Below are 6000 nucleotides of genomic sequence, written 5' to 3' on the forward strand. Positions count from 1 at the left end.
TGCATTGGGGGGGCACAGCACAGTGTTTATTGCATTGAAGGGGGCATAGCACAGTGTTCATTGCATTGAAGGGGGCACAGCACAATGTTCATTGCATTGAAGGGGGCACGCGCGCTGAACTCTGCATTGAAGGGGGCATGTACACTGGTCTCTGCATTGAAAGGGGGCATGTACACTGGTCTCTGCATTGAAAGGGGGCATGTACGCTGGTCTCTGCATTGAAAGGGGGCATGTACACTGGTCTCTGCATTGAAAGGGGGCATGTACGCTGGTCTCTGCATTGAAAGGGGGCATGTACACTGGTCTCTGCATTGAAAGGGGGCATGTACACTGGTCTCTGCATTGAAAGGGGGCATGTACACTGGTCTCTGCATTGAAAGGGGGCATGTACGCTGGTCACTGCATTGAAAGGGGGCATATACCATCTCCTGTACCATGACCCGTGAAATGCCTATACCATATCTGTGCCATGCCTATACCATCTCCTGTACCATCACTTGTGCCATGCCTGTACCATCACCTATGCCATGCCTATACCATCACCTGTGCCATGCCTATACCATGACTTCAAAGTCACGCAATTTTTTACTGCGTTTTTTGACGCGAAGCAATACCTATTACATTTTTCTTTTTGCGCCCCCCCAAAAATTTTGAGCACCAGCCGCCACTGACCGAGAGTCCCTAACGACTGGGACCCAGAACTCCAAAATTCTGGGTTATCTGATCTCTGTGGCGGCCTCTCATTGGCTACTATAGGGATTAGTCACTGTGAAGCCCACCCCTGTGGTTCTCTCTCTGCGAATAGAGTGGAAACAAACACTGTAGCTTTGTCTCCTTGCAGAAAGAAAAAAAAAGTGTGTGTAAAAAAATAAATAAACAAATAAATATTAAAAAATAAAATAAAAAATAAAGAATAAATACCCTGATCAAGGGTTGATCTAGGTCAGTGCCAGGGTTAGTGTTTGGGTCAAGGTCAGGGTCAAAGATCAAGGTCAGAGTCAAAGGTCAGGATCAGTATATTGTAGGCCATTTTTTGTTTTTTTTCATTATGAAGCACTACCCCCATGGGGGTTGCTGGTTGATGGGTGTTCCTCAGCACTCCTATGACCCTGTGAATTGTCCAGCCCACCTGACACTCTAGGTTCTGACATTGTAAATATACGTTTAAGAACACATTGACACAATATAAATGAGTTTTGCCCTTTTACTTAGTTAAGAAACAGATATAATTATGTCAGTCAGCTGAATTCCACCTTAACTAGCAGGTTTCAGCAGGACTGACGCAAAACAACACGTACAAGGAATTGCAATATCAAAGAACAATGTTGAAACAACACTCTATGATCTAAAATGGTAATTGATGATTTCTATGATAATGCTGCAATACTCAAATTAAAGAAGAACTCTGGACTATTTTCGTACTGTTAATGTCCTAACTAGCAATATTTCAGCAAAGTAGAGAGTGTTCCCTTTAAGAAGTAGTATACATCAATGCCCCTCCTTTAGCAAGGCCTTGCTATATCTTCACCGGCAGTTGGAGCTCTTAAAGACTTTCCAGGGTAATTATAAAATAGCAGGAGGATCATTTGTTAATTTGTAATCCCATAGGGAGTGATGTATATTGTTGTGTCTGCAGTCAGTGTGTAGATGAAAAGCTTATACTTGGGGACAGAACCCGACCCAGGCACCCTCTCCCTTGGATTTCCGTCCGTGTAGGCCCTGTAAGATAGGTGATGTGCTCTCCCACGCTCTGGTGTCTGGGAACAGGCCGCGCTCTGCCTTTTCAGGATGTCCAGCCAACCTCCACCCTCTTCCTCTTCAGCTATACTGTGACAGCATCCAGAATATAGCTATCAGCATCCGCTCTGTTGAGGCTGGGTTCCGCGGGCAGGTCAGGCCTTGTGCACTAGGCCGCAGCTACAGCCAGTCCTTAACACACAGCAGGCTGATGTGCACTCGCTGGGTCCCGAAAGCAAGAGAGCATTCAAGCTGTGGAGCAGATAGGTTTATACCCTCTCCCATTGTCCTCCACTCCCCCACTGCTCCTTGGGAAAATAGTCCCCCCAGCAATCCAGATAATGATCTGCTATCTGTCCAGAACACTATCTCCCACAATCCTGTTCTTCGGCTTCCTGTGAGAGGCCGATCACTTCTGAAAGCAGTCTTAAAGGGGCACAGAAACAACTCCAACAATAACGATAAGCATATATATATATATATATATATTACAGGGCCTTTTTTCAGCAGGAACGTGGGGGAACGCAGTTCCGGCACCTCCAAAACTGAATGTATGTAATGGCAAGGGGTGCAGGGGTATGCTGGAGGGTCTATTGAAGCTGGCTGCTTGTGGATTTATTGTTGCTGGAGGAGATCTATTTTTGCGGTGGAAGGGGGTCCATTGTTGCTGGGGAGGTCTTCTGTTGCTCGTAGGGGATCTATTGTTGCTAGGGATGGGTCTTGTATTGCTGGGGGGGGCTCAAAAGTTGCTAAGAGGAATCTACTGTTGAGGGAAGGGTCTTTGTTGCTGGCTGCTAGAGGGTCTATTGATGCTGGCTGCTGGGGAATCTATTGTTGCTGGAGGAGATCTATTTTTGCTGGGGGTCTATTGTCGCTGAGGGATCTATTGTCGCTGAGGGATCTATTGTTGCTGCTGGGGGATATAGTGTTCCTGATTGTGGGTCTTATGTTGCAGGGGGTCAATTGTTGCTGGAAGGGGTCTACTGTGTGGGGACAATACTAATGTTGCTGCCTGCTGGAGGGTCTATTGATGCTAGCTGCTGGGTGTCCATTGTTATTGGGGGTGGATCTATTATCACTGGGGTGTCCATTGTTGCTAGATCTATTTTACTGCCTTTCTTGTTATCATTTAAAAATTCCATACAAAATACTTAACACCACAAAATTATACTTGGCTCTGTATTCTCTAAAAGGGGTGGTACTGGGAGGTGGGTTAGAGGTGGAACCAAGAGACGTTGCTCGGAGGAGGGTAGGGGGCGGAGTTGAGGGGTGACTCGGAAGGGAAGAGTTGCTACACCTATTCTCCGAGAAAAAAAGCCCTGTTATATATATATATTATTTGGTAGTCCGATCTTGGTTACAATTACTATCAGTGTCAGTTAATGTCAGTGTCAGAGGTAGGACCAAAAAAACAAAAACAAAATGTGCACTATTGTTTGTTGGCTGTACTACAGGTACAGCAAAAAACATACACATATGTGGTATCACTGCGATTGTCAGGAGCAGGAAAGTTTATTTTGGGTTGTTTTTTTGGTGGTAGGTTATAGTAGTAACAAGAAATATACAGCTACATATAAAAAAAAAATATATTTTTTTTTTACTATTTTGGGCCAGTTTTCTTTTGATGATAAAAAAATCAGGAGATATTCATAACCATTTACCACGAAATGAAAGCCCAATTTGTCCTGAAAAAAAACAAGGTATAATTCACCTGTGTGTACAAAGTAGTTGTGATGATATGTAAGGTTTTACTAACACATGTCAAAGTTGCAAAATTGTGCTTAGGCATTAAGATTTGTTTTACCCTTAGGTGTGAAGGGGTTAATAAGGCATTCATTACAATAATCAGAGGGCAACAAGTGAGTGGTCCCAGCATAATTAGAGGCCGGGTTTAGACAGGACACTCGGGTAAATGGGGGGGAGGGGGGGTCTGAACAGGGCCCCTCAGTGTCTCCATCGCCTGAAAACGGCAATCTCCTGGATAATGGCTTATTAAAAAATGACTGTAGTAAGTGCAATTTTAATTTAATAAATTGTCCACTGTTTGATACTATGCCATGAGAGCCTCTCTTTCTTTTCTCTACATATCTTCGGTTCCAGTATATTAAAACACGTGAATAATAACTCATATTTAAAGGGAGAGTGACCCATTTAAAAATCCACTGTGTATATTTAAATATGGAAGGATATTTATGGATTATCGTCCCATTTTGATCGGTGGAGAGAGATCACTGCAACCATTTTTGCACTCACTGGGTGAAGGAGTGGAGGTGAAAGGGAAGTGTATCTCTACTATCAAGCTTCAGGATACTCACCAGCTGCCTTGAGATTGAGATATCTCTCACTGGCTCTTTTGCACTAGAGAGAGACTTTAATAGTTTAACATATATGCACTATTTCACCTCTTGCACGGATTTTTACTTTGTATGGTTTATAAATTACAATTTTAAATATAATTGAAATTTAAGTTTAATTAAAATGTAATTCAAATTAGCACTTATACTGTATATACAGTGGGTACGGAAAGTATTCAGACCCCTTAAATTTTTCACTCTTTGTTATATTGCAGCCATTTGCTAAAATCATTTAAGTTAATTCTTCTTCCTCATGAATGTACACATAGCACCCCATACTGACAGAAAAACACAGAATTGTTGACATTGTTGCAGATTTATTAAAAAAGAAAAACTGAAATATCACATGGTCCTAAGTATTCAGACCCTTTGCTGTGACACTCATATATTTAACTCAGGTGCTTTCCATTTCTTCTGATCATCCTTGAGATGGTTCTACACCTTCATTTGAGTCCAGCTGTGTTTGATTATACTGATTGGACTTGATTAGGAAAGCCACACACCTGTCTATATAAGACCTTCCAGATCACAATGCATGTCAGAGCAAATGAGAATCATGAGGTCAAAGGAACTGCCTGAAGAGCTCAGAGACAGAATTGTGGCAAGGCACAGATCTGGCCAAGGTTACAAAAAGATTTCTGCTGCACTTAAGGTTCCTAAGAGCACAGTGGCCTCCATAATCCTCAAATGGAAGACATTTGAGGATTATGGACCAGAACCCTTCCTAGAGCTGGCCGTCCGGCCAAACTGAGCTATCGGGGGAGAAGAGCCTTGGTGAGAGAGGTAAAGAAGAACCCAAAGATCACTGTGGCTGAGCTCCAGAGATGCAGTCAGGAGATGGGAGAAAGTTGTAGAAAGTCAACCATCACTGCAGCCCTCCACCAGTTGGGGCTTTATGGCAGAGTGGCCCGACGGAAGCCTCTCCTCAGTGTAAGACACATGAAAGCCCGCATGGAGTTTGCTAAAAAACACCTGAAGGACTCCAAGATGGTGAGAAATAAGATTCTCTGGTCTGATGAGACCAAAATAGAACTTTTTGGCCTTAATTCTAAGCGGTATGTGTGGAGAAAACCAGGCACTGCTCATCACCTGTCCAATACAGTCCCAACAGTGAAGCATGGTGGTGGCAGCATCATGCTGTGGGGGTGTTTTTAAGCTGCAGGGACAGGACGACTGGTTGCAATTGAGGGAAAGATGAATGCGGCCAAGTACAGGGATATCCTGGACAAAAACCTTCTCCAGAGTGCTCTGGACCTCAGACTGGGCCGAAGGTTTACCTTCCAACAAGACAATGACCCTAAGCACACAGCTAAAATAACGAAGGAGTGGCTTCACAACAACTCCGTGACTGTTCTTGAATGGCCCAGCCAGAGCCCTGACTTAAACCCAATTGAGCATCTCTGGAGAGACCTAAAAATGGCTGTCCACCAACGTTTACCATCCAACCTGACAGAACTGGAGAGGATCTGCAAGGAGGAATGGCAGAGGATCCCCAAATCCAGGTGTGAAAGACTTGTTGCATCTTTCCCAAAAAGACTCCTGGCTGTATTAGATCAAAAGTGGGCTTCTACTAAATACTGAGCAAAGGGTCTGAATACTTAGGACCATGTGATATTTCAGTTTTTCTTTTTTAATAAATCTGCAACAATGTCAACAATTCTGTGTTTTTCTGTCAGTATGGGGTGCTATGTGTACATTCATGAGGAAGAAGAATGAACTTAAATGATTTTAGCAAATGGCTGCAATATAACAAAGAGTGAAAAATTTAAGGGGGTCTGAATTCTTTCCGTACCCACTGTATTTATTTAATTTATTTATTTTATGTATGTGATTTGGTCGAGCGCCAAACCCCCCTTATAAGTTGCATTCACGTTTTTTACGTTTTACATTGCAGCTTACTGTTGGAACC

The sequence above is a fragment of the Pelophylax lessonae genome (assembly GCF_965119305.1).
Source record: "Pelophylax lessonae genome assembly, chromosome: 3".
NCBI classification, from domain to species: Eukaryota; Metazoa; Chordata; class Amphibia; order Anura; family Ranidae; genus Pelophylax; species Pelophylax lessonae.